We start from the raw sequence: 18,630 nt of genomic DNA, 5'->3' as shown, positions 1-18,630 counted from the left end.
CCTCTTGCACTGAGCTCCATAAATATCTGCTGCCTGGGCCTCCCTGGTGGCGCAAGGGGTTAAGACACAAACTATGAAGAAATCTGCAGCCTCTGCAGCACGAGTTCGATCCCCTGGCCAGCCAGGGAGCAGCAACCCACATGGCGCAGCAGACCTCTCCTGACTCGCCCGCTGCTCCCCTCAGCAGTGTATTTCAGTCAGTCTGCCTGTTCTGCTCCCCACTCTATCTCTGGTGAATCCTCTCACCCCCTGCACCTCTGGCCTGTACCCCAGCTCTTGTATGCATAAATAAATAAATCTTTGGGAAAAAAAAATCTGCTGCCTGAATGAAAGACCCAACTGCTGGGTAAAGGGCGCTCTCAGAGCCAGGTGACTCACGGAACTCACCCTGTCCCCAGGTGAGCAGTGGTTGCCCCCAAATAAGACTGTGCCATGTCAATATGTGTCTTCAACTTTGCCAATGTGCACATCTAGAAGGAGGCTATTTCAACATGTGCCCTTTGTGTTTTATGCTGTAGCATTGGTTTTACTTTGAATTAATAGTGGCAGATCTGGGGGACCCCATTGTCTTTTCAATACTTCAAGCCTCGACACCCAGCCTGGAATGCAGCAGCTCTCCATCCTGTCAGCTCTATCTGGAAAATAGAGCCACCTAGTGAAAAACTCCGCTAGCAGTGCCTATTTATTTTTAAATCTTTCCTGTAGAAGTATGGCCTATATCAGTTAAAGCTCATGCTTTTATTCGGTAAGTTGCACCTGGCTAGGTTGTGGTAGTAAAATACAGGTTTCTGGGCCGAGCTTGTCAGGGTCAGAGCCTGGCTACAGACTGTGCTTTGAGAAACACCTGCCTTGTAGCTGTGAAGATGCATCTAATGTTGCATCCACGGGGACATGAGGTCAGGGAGGGGGTCGGAAGGTCAGTGGCACCATGGTTAGTAGAAAACCCAGATCCTCCCGAATCCTGAGCGAGTCCTAATGTGAAGAGCTTGGGAGAGAATTTGGGGGCCTGCCCGAGATGGAGCAGTGAGCAGACTTCTCCTGCCTCTGAACAGCTTTCCTTCCCACCCTCATCTTGCCCAGGCCGGCTGTGGCTGGTGGTGGGAGAAGCCACGTGCAAGGGAGACTAACACTCCGGCCCACGGGCTGTTATTGCCCTGGAGAAGGTGTTCCCCTGGTCTTTAAGTCTCCGCCAAAATCATCCCCTTAGGGACAAGTAACTAGTGGACTCCCTCCCTTGCTGCCAGCCAGGCGGGTCTTGACATCTTCTCAACTTCCTCAGACCCAAGTGAACCCAACATGGTGTCTGAGCCGAGCTGCCAGCCATGCCACTAAGCACTTATGCTACTAAGATGTTCCACTCTCTTCTCTCACTGTCTGTCCCCTGCTGGCACCTGAGCCCCGGAGCAGGAGTGTGGGCCCCAGTCACCCTCGGCAGATGGGTCCCCTAAGGGTGCTTCCTGGCACTCACTCACTTCAAATCTCACCAAAACCAAGACTTGTGCTGCCTTCTCCCACCGCCTGCAGAGTATCTCCCAGAACCTGGCGGTGCCTGAAACACTCTGCGCGGGCCTCATTGAAGCACCGTGACCTCACTCATGGTTCTGGGCCAGTAACTGGAGCCTTCACTGGCAGGGGTCAAATCCCAGGCGGTGAGGACAACCTCTATCATCTCCTCCTTAATGAGGTGGCTAGGTGGCTTGTCCCGTGTCCCGCAGCTGCCATCAGAACCTGAGTTCAACTGCCCCAGAGTCCCGATTTAAATCATTTGAAGACAAACTGACAATGAGTAGGTGGAGGCTCCCAGGGAAAGCTGGTGTGGATTAGAGCCAGCTGGTCCTCACCCAGAGGTGCTGGACACAGCTCCATTCCCCTTCTCACACTGGGCTCAGGACACCTCCTGGAGGGAGGCTCCGATTAGAATCCTCAGCTATCCAGAGCTGGCCTGGCCCAGCGTGTGGACTCACAACTCGTGGGTTGACTGATGACTCCATGGCTGCAAAGGACTTCCCTGGTGGACAAAATGCCAGGAGGCCCATGGCAAGCAGGGAGGTGGTATGCTGGGGCTCCAAATTCCAGATGATAGAAATGATCAAATCTACTTAACACTCGAGGAGTGACTATATTGATTCAGACGCCTAAGAAGTCAATGCATCGGATGCTTCAGGCATGAAGAGAGAGAGATGACAGTGCTAGAGACAGAGCCAGCTGCAAGTAAAGGTGCAGCTACTGGCATTGACATGGGTGTAGACAGAGGTGTAGATAACAGATGCTCAGTTTTATCCTCAGCTTTCTGCCTCTCTTTCTCCTCCCCTCGCCTCTGATTTCTTCTGTGTTTACTTAATTCTCAGCACAGCTTACTGTCTACGTGGTCGGGAGGATAGCACTCAGAAACTTCTGTTTCAATGGTGTTTTCAGAACTAGAGTCTCTCTTTCTCAGCATCTGTGTTCATCCCCCTAAGAGGACTCCAACCTGATGTGGCTCTCAGTCCTCCTGCACCCGTCCTCTGTGCTGGGAGAGAAGTGGGTGCAGCACTCACAGGCCCAACCTCGAGTCAGAGCATGGACCTTGTAATCATGCACAGAGATAATGCAGTATCAGCTAGGACGTGCCATGGACACAATCCAGCAACTTTCTTCAGAATGCATGAGTTCCACATGCCCTCGTGCATGTTTATTTCAGTGGACACTGTCTAGCTAGTGTAGACGTGTGAGATCACCACCGCCCTCGCTATCCATGACCACAGGAGTCCCCCTGCTGTCCTTTCATAGCCAGCGGTTCCCTTTCCTACCTACTCTCTAGTCCGTGGCAACCGTTAATCTGCTTTCCATTTCTACAATTTTGTCATTTCAAAAATATCACATGAATGGAATCATATCGTATGCAATCTTTTGAGATTGGCTTTACCACCAACCCACCCAGCCGAACCCCCTGGAGACCCATCCGAGTCATTGCATGTATCAAGAGCTTGTTCCTTTTTATTACTAACTAGTAATTCATAGTGTGGATGTTCCACAGTTAGTCTAACTATTCATTCATTAAGGACATTTGGATTGTATACAACTATCGGCTATTATGAATAAAGCTGCTATGAACGTTCACATGTCTGAACACGAGTCTTTATTTCTCTGGGACAAGTGCCCAAGAGTGCGATCTCTGGGTTGTATGGGAAGTATGCATTTAGTTTTGTAAGAAATGGCCATGCTTTTATTTTTGGTGAAAAAAATTTATATTTAGAATTAGCCAGCTGGACTCAGTTGGATGCTCCCAAATTTGTTGGCAACATCTAAAGCATCCCAGTCAGGAGCCAGCGGAACATATGCCTTCTTCTCTCCACCAGGTCTGGTCAGGCTGTCGACCTTGGCCACTGTCACGATCATAGAGCTTCTTCACAGCCTGTTTGATCTGGTGGTTATTGGCTTTGACATCCACAATGAACACACGTGTCCCTTGTCTTCTGATTTCTTCATGGCTGACTTGGTGGTCAGGGGGAACCTGGCTTTTCCAAGGATATGTGGGTGGCCTTCAGAGCTGCAGAGTCTTAGGCCATGGGGAAGTGGGGGGATTCTCTTCATTCCTCCTCCGCCTTCTTTTTTCATGTCTATGGACACTTTTCACCAGTAACATTTTGGTCTTCAAAGCATGTTTTGGGAGGGACAGGGGCTTCCTTCTTTGCTTTTGGCTTCGTCTTCATGAAAAGGACTTATTTGACTGCCATGCTCTTTTTGAGTGTGGTTTTACTTTTTATTTTTTTTTAAGATTTATTTATTTATGCATATAAGAGCTGGGGTACAGGCCAGAGATGCGGGGGTAGGAGGGGGAGAGGATCTAATAGAGACAGAGTGGGGAACAGAACAGGCAGACTGACTGAAATACACTGCTGAGGGGAGCAGCAGGCAAGTCAGGAGAGGTCTGCTGCACCATGTGGGTAGCTCCCTGGCTGGCTGGAGATTGAACTTGTGCTGTAGTGGCTGTGGATTGCTTTATAGTGTGGTGCTGAACCCCTTGCACCACCCTGGTTTTACTTTTTACATCCTTACCATCAATGAACCCATCATGCAGTCCCCCATGTCCTTATCAGCTTTTAGTGCTATCACTAATTTTTTATTCTATCTAATGGATGTAGGCAAGTGGTACCTCATTGTGGTTTTAATTTGCATTTTCTTAATGGCTAATGAAGTGAATATCTTTTCACAGGATTCTCAGTGACTCTCACAAGATCAATTTTGAGAAAGTCTTCTCACCTGATTAATGGAAATAATCACGGCAACAGCACCTACCGCGCAGAGATGCTGGGAAAGTTCTCATAAAGCACCTGAAGAGTGACTGGAACGTAAATATTCGAGAAACATCACAGTCACAGTTCCTATAAGAGAAGGGTTAATAGTAAAAGCTTCAGGGTCAAGCAGGAACTCACTGAGCTGTATCTGAGAATCCCCTCCCCAAACCTCACTTTATTCCTCTATGCAATGGGAAGAGTAACATTACTTACCTTAGTGTTGTCATGAAACCCAGTAGACATGACTTGCAAGCCACTTAATTCAGTGCCAGTAAGTACTCAACCCTTCTTTCCCCTCCAGGATTCAGTTTGTTGGAAACCCCAATTAAATCTCGTCCCCCTAACTGACTCGCCATGGCTCCTCCCAGCCCACCAGGGTCACTGTGCTGGAGCTGGAATCCTGGCTACAAACTCTCCCTTTGAGGATTATTACTGCTCAGGAGCCCTCCAACGCTCCATAAGGAGAAACAACAGATTTGGCTGGGGAGCTAGGTGAGATCAAATTTATCTAAGAAACTTCCAAATGAAAACTAGCATTTGTACTTATTGCATTTCACCTCCAAATTTGATTACATTTCTCTCCCACTGTAAATCTGCCTTCCCTTCTACCAACTTATTATTAAAGCCAGGACAGAATTGGTGGAGTGATACATAAAATTTCCATCTCAGCTTTGACATTCCAGGAAGTTACAAACCAATTACAGCTGCTGAGCCTCAGGCCTTGATGAATCACAGAGCACAGCAAGGGATGGAAGAGGCCATAGCTGGCCACGCAGGAGATAGTGAATTGGGAATCAAAGGTCAATTAAAGTGAAACAGTCAATTCTAATTTGAATGTCTTGTTTATATTCACATCCCTTCCCCATAAATGAGAAAGTAAATGAAGCTTGTTCATTTGTGTGGGTGTAGTGGGCATGTTTTGAGGGCACTGAGGGCTTTTGAAATGGCTTCAGAGTCTCAAAGATTTGAAATTTTAATGTCCCAGGGAAAAAAAAAACAAGCTATCTGGTGACCTGCCCAAATGTCAGCAGCTTGTGTGTGGCTGCCCAACAACGAGCTGTCAGCACAGTATGGCGGCGTGTGGGCTTCATGTCACAGTCCTAATCTGGGGAGTGGGCACCCAGGTGTTTGTGCCTTGGCTCCAGCACTTACTAGCCGTAGGAGCTTGGCTGAAGTGAGAGCGACTTCTCTGTGCCTGTATTTCATCACCAGGAAAATGAAGGTGCTAATACTTACTTCTGCAAGTTATTTTAAAGCTTAAGGTGAGAAATTAGTAAGATCTCAAAGACAATGCCTGGCCAAGGGTTCAATATCATCCTTTTCCCCTGGTCAGTGGGCCCCAAGCCCAACCACATGACGGAAGTCCTACAGTGTCGCTAGATCTTAATTGGGTCATATGGAGGCCCAGGTTCCAAAGCAGTTGGTTTTCACTTCATGTCCTTCATAGGGACTTCTTGTTCATGTTCTTCTAGAGGAAAATGGTTGGTGGGGTCCAACACTATGGACAGCAAAGATGCCTCTCACCAGCTTACCACACAATTCCATTCATCAGCCTACACCTTGCCCCCTTCCTGTCAATTCATGGCTGAAAGACCTCTGTAAGCTGTACAGTTGATTGGGATAGAGTCTTATGGCTCTTACCTTCATCAATAGGTCCTTTAATACTTGCTTCCAAGTTTATATTCCCCTGTTTCAGTCCAGGGCAGAGATTCCTCTGAGAGACATTCCCAATGTTTTTCGTTGGGGTTGCTCTGTCTGCAGACATGGTGCTGGAACAGACAGGGATGACAAAGTTACTAGGGCGCACTGAGGTGGGGACGGACCCACAGCAACTTAGGACAGTGTAACTTGGGTGGAGAACCAGAATATTTATTTATCTATCTGTCTTTATTGAGGTAGCACAGGTTTGCAACACAGTACATGCCTTAGAGGAATAGGTTCTCAGCCCATCAGATTTAGGTTTCCACACCACCAGCACCGCCAAAGCACCACAGTCCTTGACCCCAAGCCACTGGGCCCCTCCCCACCTTTGTTCAGCCCCTACCCATTCCCTCTCACAGCTTTAATTCTGCAGTCATGTTTCTGGGGTTTGTTTTGGAGAAACCAAAATAATTTTTAAGAAGAGTCAAATTAGTATAAATCTGAAGGATGAGGAGAAGTGACAAGTGGGAAAATGAGTAGCAAATTTAGTGCCAGACAAAATGAAACAAGGTGCACTGAATGGATGAGAGTGATTCAAGATTATGACCATGAATAGTGGAAAGGACACCAGAATGCCCTTTCTAGGAATGTGAGGACCGTGGGGAGGGAGAGGGTGCTGCACTTTAAAGGAGGCAGGTCAGTCTGGACCGGGAGACCCAGTGACCACGTGCCTGGGAGAGAGCAGAGGTGGAGCCCCGCCCAGCCTGTGGGCGAGGAGACCTGCAGTAGCAACAGGTGACTGTCTTGCCTCCTCCCCCTGACTTCTCCTAGGACATTGAGGAATGTTCTAGAAAAGCTGGAGATGGTGTTGGGGGTTTCCAAGAGGGAGAGAAGGGGTGCTTCCCTGCTCCTTTCTCATATTCCTCATCATGCCACAAACTTGCCCTGGCCAGGGAAGACAGAGCAAAATCATGCTTCTTGAGAAAGGGTCCAGATTAAGTCACAGTGTACACTTGGGTGGAGTTCAAGAGAAGTTCCAGCAGAGGGCGGGGTTGGCGGGGGGAGGAAGGATAAGGAGATGGGGTTTGCCTGGGATAGAAGGGAGAAGAAGGCAGAAAATGATATCCAGTGCCACACCTCTGCCTGGCAGCAATCAACACCTGTTAATTCATTTGCAAGTCTTGGTTCCTGGGAACACCTGCTCCTCTGTTCCCCGAGCAGCTGATGTTGTCCTTGAAACCAGAACACCAGCTTCCCAGGGAGGCAGAGAGACACCAGCAAACACAGCTGGCAGGAATCACCCAGCCGACCTCTCCTCTTTCCACCAGCCCTGCACCTTTGCTAGCAAGGCCAGCCCACCAGCTGCTGCCTCCCTCTCCCGCAGCTGAGACCCGCCCTGCAGGAATCCCTGGCACTCCTGTTTGCCAAGGAATCTAGTCGCATTGTACCTGGCCCATGCACTGAGCTATCAGGTGGGGCTCCAGGCCAGTGGAAGGGAAATCAGAGGGTCCCCACTCCCCCTTCTGGACTCGTGCCCAGGCCTCTCCATCTCTGATTATGCTTCTCCAGATCTGGACTAGGTCACAATCGAAAAAGGTTTTTCCCTTTCTCTCCCTATCAGGGGTTCTCAAAGTGTGGTCCTAGGGCCAGCAGCAGCATCTGGGAGCTGATTTGAAATGCAAATTCTCAGACTCCATCCCAGACCTACTATAACAGAAACTCAGGATGAGGTCCAGCGATCTGTTTATAGAAGCCCTCCAGAGGATTCTGATGCGCGCTGATGTTTGAGAACTCCAGTCCCCAGGCATCACAGGAACAGGAGGTGAGATTCCACCACTTGCTGCTGTGCTGTTGCTAACCCCAGCTGGTAACTCTTGGGCTGGTTCCAATCTTTTCTTACAATAAATATCCAAAAGTCCGTATTGAACATTCTCTCATATACACATCTTCATGGACCCATGTGAGTATTTCTGTAGGACACATTCTTAAAATAGATTTGCGAGGATAAAGGATGCATGTTCAGACGTTGATGGATATGCCAAGCTGGGCCTCTGAGAAGGTTGCGCCAATTTGCATTCCCACCGCAGAAAACACGAAAGGGCCGTGTCCCCACAGTGCTCCCAGCTTAAACTAAGTGTTTTCAATGTTTTCATTTTCTTTTCCAATCTGAGAGGTGAAAATGATATCTTGTTTTGATTTGCATTTCTTTAAGAGTGAAATCGAGCATCTTTTCTTATGTTTATTAGGCATTTTAGCATAGAACTTTTTTTGGCTATCTCTATTTGCAGCAATCAACATGCATGACTTGTGTAATAAAAAAAGGAAAATGCTGTCCCCTCTTTTCTGCAAAATGTTTTGCAGTCTCCTGCAGGAGAGGGGCAGAAGTTTTAGGGCCGAATATAGGGTGACCAGCTGTGATGGGGGGTGTGAAAGCCCAAGGACATAGGGCTTTCGGTACTAAGAGCAGAAATGTCCCCGACAAACCCCAGCTGAGTGGCTTGCTCAGGGCATCGCACAGTAAACCAGCAGCCAGGCTGAGGGGAGGCGCCTAGGTCCCTGGTCCCCATCCAGGACTCCTTCTCCCCCAGGATCTCAGCTCATGGAAAAACAGAAATGGACAAAGAGGAGTGGTGACAGAGATGTCAGTCTGTCCCAACGACACACGAAGTCCTTTTTGCTGATTTATCTCAAGCTCAGCACTAATTATAAAGCCTGGCAGAGTCTGCAGCTGGAGTTAGACTGAAGCATCATCCTGAGGTTGAGGCGGGAGAGAACACTTAGTAACTAGATGACACAAAATTGGGGTCTACTCAGTGGTTTTTGCCAGGGAATGAAGTTGAAAGACCCTGGGCTTTGGGGGAAGAAGACTTGAGTCTAATATTCCAGTGCAATGATTGACAAGCTGCAGAGACTTGGAAATCTGCTCTGATTCTCAGTTTCTCATCTCTAAAGTGGGACTGGAGATGCCTCTGCCATGGTCAAATGGTCAAGACATAAACAGGACACACAGAAGAGAAGACAGAAAGGGTAGATGGGTCCTTCTCTTGTTAACAAACAAAATTCAGTGGAGTCAGTGTTAAAGATCCTAGTGGCCTTATTTAATAATTTGTCATTTGGGCAGCATCCAACCTAGCAGAGAGGAAGGCAGAGCTATGCAAAGCAAGAGATTGTCCAGGCAGAAGGGAGCAGGAACCAGACAGTTGTACTTGCATCGAGCAGATTGGTTACAGCAAGGTCACTTTCCTTTAGGGACAGCGGGGCCCTTGCAGGCAGGCGACCTCACCAGCACTGCTTTGGCAATTCCCAATCACTGCATTGGGCTTCCACTTCCAGGGATCCGACACTGCAGTTAAGTTTTGGTTGGCGACGCGCGCTTGGCACAAGGGACTCCCTTTGGGGCCCGTTGTCTTTCACACAAGGTGGAAAGAACCAGCACCTAGACAGACTTGCCCAGTTGCCACAAGAGAAGAAGCCACATCTGCTGGTGGCAGGAGAAAGAGGCACATTCTCTACCCAGAAGGAGCCCTCCCCTAGCCAAACTGTGTCCACCCAGACAGGCTACCTTTTGCAAATGCACACAGAGGCGCGGTGTGGGCCGCCACGAACCTGATCTTCATTTTCCCTGCACTGTGTGGGCCCCTCGAATCCCTCTGACCCTGGGCACGTGGAGGACAGGTTCCTCTCCTGCGGACCCCAGCCCTGTTCAGGCTCCCCCTGGCAGGTCCTCCTCTGAAGAGGGCGTTATGAATGAGCTCACTTGCAAACTAGGCAGCTGCCTGAGTACAGTCCCGGGGTCCCGGGAGTCACCACGTGAGGCAGGTGGCGGCCAGTGAAGGAGGAAGGGGTCGTCTAATGCCGCGAGACCTTCACCCCAACATGGGCTTGTGTATTTACAGACCCCACAGGGGCCGGGCTGCGGATATTCAGGGGTGTCTTTGGGTAGAATACCAACCCTCCTGGCAACCAGCCTCTGTTCAATTAAGAGAAGGAAAGATGACTGCTAAATGTTCAGTCTCCTTCCATCCCTACAAATATCCGACCCCAGGGAAATGGCAATCTAATATATTCTGAGATGATTTAAACTCATTTAAATAAAAAAAGAATTCTGCAGCAGAAAGAACAGGGGTGTTTGATGACTCCACAGGACAAGCCAAAAATGTGGCTTGGAAAAGAGAAACCACCAGAGGGACACAGGACGGCTCTCTGGCTAGCCAGGGCCGGGAGGTGAGCCTGGCACATGGGAAGCCAGGATGGATGTTCCCTAGCTCTGTTTTCAGAGTTAAACCCAAATGAATTATCCAGGAGGAGGGAGAGCTGCTATCAATTAAACTGCAATAATGTGCTGATAAGAGCCGTGTGATAATAAAATGAGGTGTACGCATTCAGAAGCTGCCCACACAATGCACACCCCTAACCAAGGCCCAGGCCCCCCCAACATCAGTCACACTCACAGGGGCGGCACCCCCTTGGATGCCCCTGGATGCAGGCCCCTGCCCCTGTCATGTCACTCTCCTGGAGACGTCCCAGGGACATGCCTACACACACAGACCCTATGCACAGGCGTGGGCAGCTGGCACCCCACACCTAACAAGATGGTGGGGAGCTTGGCGGCTCCAGCAGCATCCATTCTCACCCTTTCAGGAAGTTTCCCCCATGTCCTGTGCTGACTTAGCCTCTCTGAACCTGGTGTATAAATCTGGCACTTCCAGGAGCATCTGCTACCACAAGGGGAGAGCTTGTCTGAGAGTGATGCCAACCCAGGAAAGCAGAGTCCGGGGAGATTCCTATGACATCATCTCTGCACCTGGATCCAGTCATGCCTGAAGCCGACTCTAGCCCTGGATTTTTCAGTTACACGAGGCAGCAGGTGCCCCATTTTGCTTAAACCAATTTGAGTCAGGTTATGTGTCACTTGCAACCCCGAAGACTGACTTGTGTTCAGACCACCTCCTCAAGGAACACTGGGGGTTCCAGAGAGGCAATAACCCAAGAAGGGGGGCAGGAGAGAGACTCGGGCAGCAGTCCAAGTTGCTAGGACACAGGCTTCAGGATGAAAATTCTTTCTATCCCAAAGCCTCTGCTGTGACTGTGGGCCTTCAGTGGTGTTTTTTCAGTTGCCAGGAAGTAATTCCCCCCTTGAAACAGTCTGAAGTTATTTCCCAATCCTCAAAGCTGAGCAACCGGGGGATTTCATTAGATATACTTATTCCATAATCCAGCATCCGGAAGTTTCTTTAAAGCTGCCTCTCCACCCTTCCAGGAGGAATTCTCCTGTTGCTTCTCGGACATTAGAAATAAGATGAAAAAGCACCTGTTGCGCTGGTCTGAGCCCGGCTCAGGATCCCGGGAGCCTCGTTCACCAGCGTCAAGCTGACTTCGGATCTGCAAGGCCGAAGTTGAAATGCAACACAAAACGACACTATTTATATTTTCATTTCTACTAGACCTTTATAATGATTCCTTATTGAACTGAAACGTAAATGGCTCAAGACTGATGGTAATAGTACATTTAATTGTTTGCTTGTCTAACTCTCTCAGCCCTAATTAAATATTGTTTTCCATCAAGCAGCTTCCACTGTGCTGTTTTCTTCCTGTCGCTGAGGAGAGTGAGGGGACTGAGGCAGAATTCAGATGAGCCAGGCCACTCCGTGCTCCCCTCCTGCTCGGTTCTCGTCCAGCCCAGCGAAAGGCAGCAGAGCCCTCTGCAGGGATGAGCTCAGCCAGGTCCTGGAGAGGAAGACGATGCTTAAGAGCGATCAGGAGACCTGAGCTTGCCTCACAGGGCTACCTGCAGAAAGGGTTCTGGGTGTGAAGTGCTAAGCCACACAGCTCCATTTTCTCTCCACCCCAGCCCAGAGCACTACCTTCAGCACCCCCTGAACCCTGCCTCCAGGCTGCATCACCTCCAGGCCAGGTGGAAGCCTCTGGGCACCCTGCACCAGCCCCTCTTCTCTGCAGCCTGGTTCCTTCACAGCAGCCAGAGCCCTCCATGTCCCTCCCCATCTCAGAACCCCCATGGCTCCCAGCCCGCTGAAGGAGACCCAGGAGGTGGCCGCGGCTGCACCCCGCTGTGACCTCTGATCCCCCCTCCTTACCTTCTCCCCTCTGCTCACTCAGCTTCTGCTCCTCTGACCTTGAGTCTTCTTCAACCCATAAGGGCTTTTCACTTGCCAGTTGTTACCGACAGCTGGAGCACGTCTCTCCCAGAAACTGCATGGTGGGTTGCTCACCTCCTTCAGGCCTTTATTCAAAGGCACCTTCCTGTGGGGCCAGTCACTGGCCCCTCTCGCTTCCATCTTGGCGGTGCTTTTCTCCCTAGTCCTTACTGCTCTCTGACATACACTTTACTTCACCTACTGATTTTGTTTATCTCCCAGCCCCCACACACACACTTGAAAGGTGGTTCATTCCAGGAGGGCAGGGATTTTTCTCTGTGGGTTTCACTGCTGAATGTGCAGTTTCTAGAAAAATGAAGACTATTTTTGAGGGACCAAATGAGAAATGGAATGAGTAGTCTGTCATTCATTTCTGGTCATGAATTCCAGTAACCATGGTCCGCTCCAGGCCAGGAAGCTGGCTGCATTTGCATTTTGCTTTCTAGGGTTCAAGGTATTGAAGAAGTCTTTCTTTCCCTGAGAGATGGAGAAGCTAAAGGCAGAGTGGAGGCCAGAGCAGCAGGAGCCCCTGCCCTCCAGCCACAGATGCTAATTTAAACCTAAGGGGCATGACAGCAGAGGAGGGGCCTGAAGCTGGAGCTCTGGAAGGGCCCTGGGGCACAGCAGAGGAGGGCTAAGCTGACTGAAGAGCTTCTCTGCAGGCATCAGCGTCAAGGAGCCCCTCCCTGCATGGATAAGGCATCTCAGTGAGCGTCCAGGGAGCCTGTGAGTGCTCTGGGGATGGTTTTATCTGTTAGAGCATCAGGACAACCTAGGAGAAATTTCTGGAACAGCAAGAGGGAAGGATGGTGGCATTACCAGGACTCTCCCTTGCACTGGACGTTGATACAGAAGAGTGTAGTCACCTGATGCAGGTAGTTGGGATCCCCAGTCATGGCTGAGACCTTGGGGATGATGGTCGCCTGGGCCCACTCCTTCCCAAACTTCTCTACCAGCTTCTTCAAAGCTGGTGTCCACTTCACAGATGGGCAAACATGGAGCCAGGCCAGGTACAAAGAGTTGAGGGTCTCCTTGAAGTCCTCCACCCTGAGCTCTCCAGCCAGCTGGGGCAGGGGGCTGGTGCCCACGTGGCAATCTCAGCCAGCTCCACATGGTTGGGAGGGGCCCCTGGAGCTAGTTAGGGTCACGTGGTCCATCTCCAGGACCAAAATGAGCGACACATCCTTCTCCAAAGACCCTTGGAGACGGAGATCCATTCATCCCGTCACAGGGTTCTGAGGCCCCAACATCTTAGAATGGGAACCCCATTCAGTTCAATCTAACATTTACTTATTCGTCGATTTTTCAAGGTGTGCATTTTGCACCTGAACAGTCAAGTGTCAAGTGCACAGAAATGCTGTGCCTGTGTCCTCTGTGACACCTACACTGTGTATCTGTCTTTGTTTCCACCTGCTCTGAGGACAATCAAACTTTACAGACGTTTGTCTATTTGATTTATCTTTTCAAAGTTCTGCTTCTTGATTTGATTAATCAAGTCTACTCACTTTTTGCTTTGTGATTAATGTATGCTCTTATCTTTATTAATTTCTCCCTCTCGCTTTTATTTTGCTACTCCTTTTCTGGCTTCTTATTTTGAATTCTTAATCCAATTATTTTCGATCTTCAACATTTAAGCATATTTATTTTAATAATAGTTGCTTCCTCATATGGATTTCACAATGAATTACTTTAGTCACACCCCCATATGTATTTTTATACAGTAGTCTCATCATCATAAATGTCTAAATAGTCTTTCTTTTCAGTATTGATTGCCATTTGGATAGAAGTTATTTTTTATTTTGTTTAATTTCCAAGTGCCTCTCATTTATCTTAATTTAGGCAGGCTCTTGCTATTAATGTGATCAGGAAATACAGTTTATAAAAATTTTAATTGGGGGAATTTGTGGTGGATTTTTTTTTGAACCTCTTTTACATTCATGATACACTGTCTCCATCAGGAGAGGTTAGGAGAGGATGTAACAAAGAACCAAAAACAAAAACAAAAAACAAAAAAACTGTGGTTTAAATGACAAAGGTCGTTCCTTGCTCAGACCACAAGCTGATAACAAGGAAATTGGGGATTCTCGCCATAGTCATTTAGGGAACCCAGCAGACAGAACCTCCACCTCGACACATTTCCATGAGATCAGAGGCAGAGGAAAGAGAAGCTGGCTCTTAAAGTCTCTTAGGTGACCATTTCACTGGACAAACAAAATTCAGATGCAGCACATGTTATCCATGCTAGCAACTGCCCTGCCAGCTCTAACTTTCCCTGATGTTATTCATTCACCAGTTTCTTTTTTATAGCAGCTTTGAGACATAATTCACATAGCATAAAATTCACCCATTTAAAAAGTGTCAGTTAGTCACAGTTATGCATCCATCCCCAGCAAGAACCTTTGTACCTATTGAAGGTCTCCCTATCTTACCCCAACATCCTCCTGCCTTCTCACCCTGCTGTCCTCAGACGCATGCCCACAGCCAAGGCAACTCCATCTAGACTCTATTTGAACATTTCATATAAACAGAATGATACATTCTGTGCTCTTATATGACCAGCTCCTTCCACTTAGCATGTTTTGAAAGTTTATCCATGTTGTAGCATGTATTGGTCCCTCATTTTTTAATTTCTGAATATTATTCCATGATATGACTATATCACATATTTTAATCCATTCATTGAGAAATGGACATTTGAATTGCTTGTTTTGCTATTGTTAATAATGCTGCCATAAATATTCATGTACAAGTTTTTTTTGAACACCTGTTTTCAATTATTTGGGATATATTCCTAGGAGTGGAATTACTGGGTTATATGTTAACTCTGTTTAACTTTTTGAGAAACTTTCAAGCTGTGTTACAAAGTAGCTGCACTAATTTACATTCCCACCAAAATATGTAAGTGTTCCAATTTGGAAATACATGTAGAATGTATGTAGAATGTACGTAGAGTGATATCTCATCATAGGTTTGGTTTTTATTCCCCTGATTGTTAATGATGTTGACACTTTTTCCAGTGTTTTTTAGCTGATTGCATGTCTTTTCTCAGTAACTGTGTATTCAATTCTTTGCCCACTTTTACATTGGATTGCCTTTGTATTATTGAGTTGTAAGAGTTCATCATATGTGCTCAAACAAGCTTCTCACAGAAATACGATTTGCAAAAATTCTCTTCCATGCTATGGGGTGTCTTTTCACTTTTCAATGGTGTCCTTTAAAGCACAAAAGTTTTTAATTTTGATGGTATCAAATTTATCCATTTTCCCCCTTCTGTTTGTTTTGATGTCCAATGAGGAAGATTTGCATCTATGTTGTCTTCTAAGAATTTAAGTTTTAGCACTCACTTTTAGGTCTTTGACCATTTTGAGCCAACTTTTGTTTAAAGTGTCATCTTCATTCTTTTGCATGTGGTAGCCAGTTGCTTCAAGACCATTTGTTGTAAAGACTGCTCTTTCTCCAACTGGATTGTCCCAATAAACCTTGTTGAAAGTCAGTTGACTATAAATGTGAGGATCTTTTTCCAGATACTTAATTCTATTCCATTGATCAGTATGTCTGTCCTTACACCAGTACCACACTGTCTCAACTACTGTAGTTTTCTAATAAGTTTTGAAATTAGGAAGACTGAGTCCTCCAACTTTGTCCTTTTTCAAGATTTCTTTTTGGTTATTTGGGGTCCCTTAGAGTTCCATTTTAATTTTAGTACCAGTCAGTTGCTGCCAAGGAACCAGTTGTGGCTTTGCTAGGGATTTCACTGAATCTATACATCAATTTGCAGCTCATCAATGCTGTCTTCCGGTTCATGAATATGGGATGCTATTTATTTAAATCTTCCTTAATGTTTTTCAGTACTGTTTTGTAGTTTCAGTACACAAATTTTGCATCTCTTTTGTTTATTCCTGAACATTTTAATCCTTTGATCCTGTTTGTAAGTGGAACTGTTTCCTTGGTTTATTCTGTGTCTTCCTTGGTTCAGTTCTTTATTTCCAATTTTTTTCTTTCTACTTCAAGTTACTTTCTTATATCATTCATTTACTGAATGAAGATTAGAGAAATAATAATCCCCCTCCAATTAATGCCAAGCACCAGATTGTATTTAAACACTTCACATGTATGACAAGGAGGCACATAAATGTGAAAGACTTGCCCAAGGCCACCAAGTTAAGAAGTGGTAAAGCTGGGGCTTGAACCCAGTGGTCTGGCTCCAGAATCCATGATTTCAAGCGCTCTCCTAGGCCATCCTTGCTGCAGGAAGTTGGAGCTATTCCGGCAGGTCAGAAAGACGCCATATAATATCAGAGTCACACTGAACAAACATTTGTTGAGCATCCAAATGTTTGAGGAAACATCCACTCTACCTCTCTCAGAGGTTCTGAAACAAGAGCTGCTTACACCTGTGCTCCACCCACCCTCCTCTCCTGCCCACCTGCTCCCCATGTAATCCCACCACTGAGGCTCTCTAAACACCTCTGCCCTCTGAGAATCCTCTGGGGGGCGCCTTCTTCTCTGAGCCAGACAGGCAACTGGTCACCCAGTTTTGCCCTCAACCATGTTTCTTGGTCCTACTGAGGGAGGAGAGGGTGGTGGCCTCCAGGCTGTAGACCAGGGCTGCTGTGAGGGTCCAGGCTCTGCCATCAGCCAGCGAGAGGGTCTGCCTGCTGAAGCCCTTAGCCCACCTGCAGGCTGGGGGGAAAGCCCTGGAGGACACGAGGGTGACTGTTAAGTAGAAAGTGCCACGCATGTCACCCTTTTGTTATTCCCTTTCTGCACTGTCACTTTGACAAGCTCAGCCTGACACAGGGGCATTAATTTTTCATGCTGCCCTGCCACAGACACACAGATTTGTTTGGAGCCATGATAAATAAAATGCAAATGTGGCTGGAAGCCCAGGGCTGAGATGCTGAGAGTACAGGTCACACCCCACTCCGCCTCACCCTGCTGTCCCCCCAACGCCCCTGGCTGCTGTTTTAAGTCTGCCCCAGGCCGGGGCTCTGGAGCGAAAGGTGGCCACGCAGGAGAGAGAGTACAGTATTCTTGGTGGGTGGCAGGAAAGTTGATTAAGAAAAATTCACTCCCTCAACAGGGCTTCTGATCTCCTGTTTATCTTCATTTGAACCTTCCTGGGTAGATGTGTTTTAATTGCCAGCCCCTTCCATTCTTTTTCCGGAAGCAGGCAGGGCATAAATTATAAAATAAATAAATGATTAAGAAACATCTAATTATTGTTATTAGTTTCTTACTTGAAGGTACTTCCAAGCTGCTTCTTATTAAAGTCATTCATCAGGGAGCCGCCGTGCCCTTTCTGCAGGCGCTGCTCCCGGGACCCATGCGGGACCCGCTGTCTCCTTCAACATGCGGTGCTTAATAAACACGGGCAATATTGATGGCGGCGAGTTCCTCCCTCAGCCTAAACTCCGGCGTGATGGATGGACGCTTCCTAAACATGGCGACTATTTCTCCGGCCATTCATCAGCCCTACCGCAAACACAGGTGTCAGCCTTCACCCGCCTCCCCGGCGCTGCGTGGGGAGCGAAGCCCGCAGTTCCCGCACGGGGACCTCATCAATTTTTCATGTGCTGCAGTCCCTTGACTTATTAAATATTTATAACAATGTCATTATTTACCAAACAAGCTACCAGGCTGCGGCCAAGGCCCCCAGAGCCAGACTCCTGAGCATACACATCAGGGATTCCCTCCAGCGCCCCACGGCCCCTGAGAGGCTCTTGAGCATAGGTGGTGGCTTTCTCGGTTCTAGCCAGGCTCCAGGAGAGGGGACTGCAGGGCCAGAGGTGCACAGTGCTGCTGGAGACGACAGCATGATGAAGCCGAGGGTGTGTGAAGCTGAGGGCTTCTGTGCCCTGGCTGGTCTGCCACCTGGTCCACTCTCTGCAGGCCAGAGCGCTTAATGCTTCCAGGTAATGGCGGTGAACATCACAGGCCAGAGACCAAGAACTCACTCCAGACTCACTGAGCTCCTGCAGATCCAGGCGCTGCTCCAATGTTGAGGGGTCACAGTGTGCCAGACCCAGGGGCTGCTTCCCTATTGCTCACTCCCTGGAGTTTCTTCTCTGCCAGTGCCCACCCATCCATCCCCAGTGTTGACTGGACATGCCAGCTCCTCCCTTCCTTCTCTGTCCTAACAGTGTGTTCAAAAGCAGGTAAGCAAGATCCTGGTCCATGGGATGTGAGTTTTCAGATACTGGGGGTGAGTCTGGGGAATATTGTCTTCACTGGTCAAGAGACATAGGCAGAGTAAGGCCCCACCTTCAACTAGATGCAGTCAAGTTTACAGAATGATGGCAGCCAGTGATGCCAAATCTGAGGATAAATTTGCTATAAATGAAATGCAAATATGCTAATATGCTGAGAATGGCAACAAGAATAAGGTCTTGGTCATTGATGACACTGTCAGGGCTGTGGGCTCCCCTGCACCGGCCCTGCTTCTGAACTTCCTGTTAAGTTAGGCTTTTAAGATGCCTTTCTTTTGCTAGTAGAATAGAATACCACAGTAATAAAGATCATTGCAGACAAGAGTCATGGATGGGTTTGAGAGGAGG

This window comes from Talpa occidentalis, unplaced genomic scaffold (assembly GCF_014898055.3).
Source record: "Talpa occidentalis isolate TD23 unplaced genomic scaffold, MPIMG_talOcc4v2.1 talOcc4.12, whole genome shotgun sequence".
Classification (NCBI taxonomy): Eukaryota; Metazoa; Chordata; class Mammalia; order Eulipotyphla; family Talpidae; genus Talpa; species Talpa occidentalis.
Note: the sequence above shows the minus strand (reverse complement) of the source record.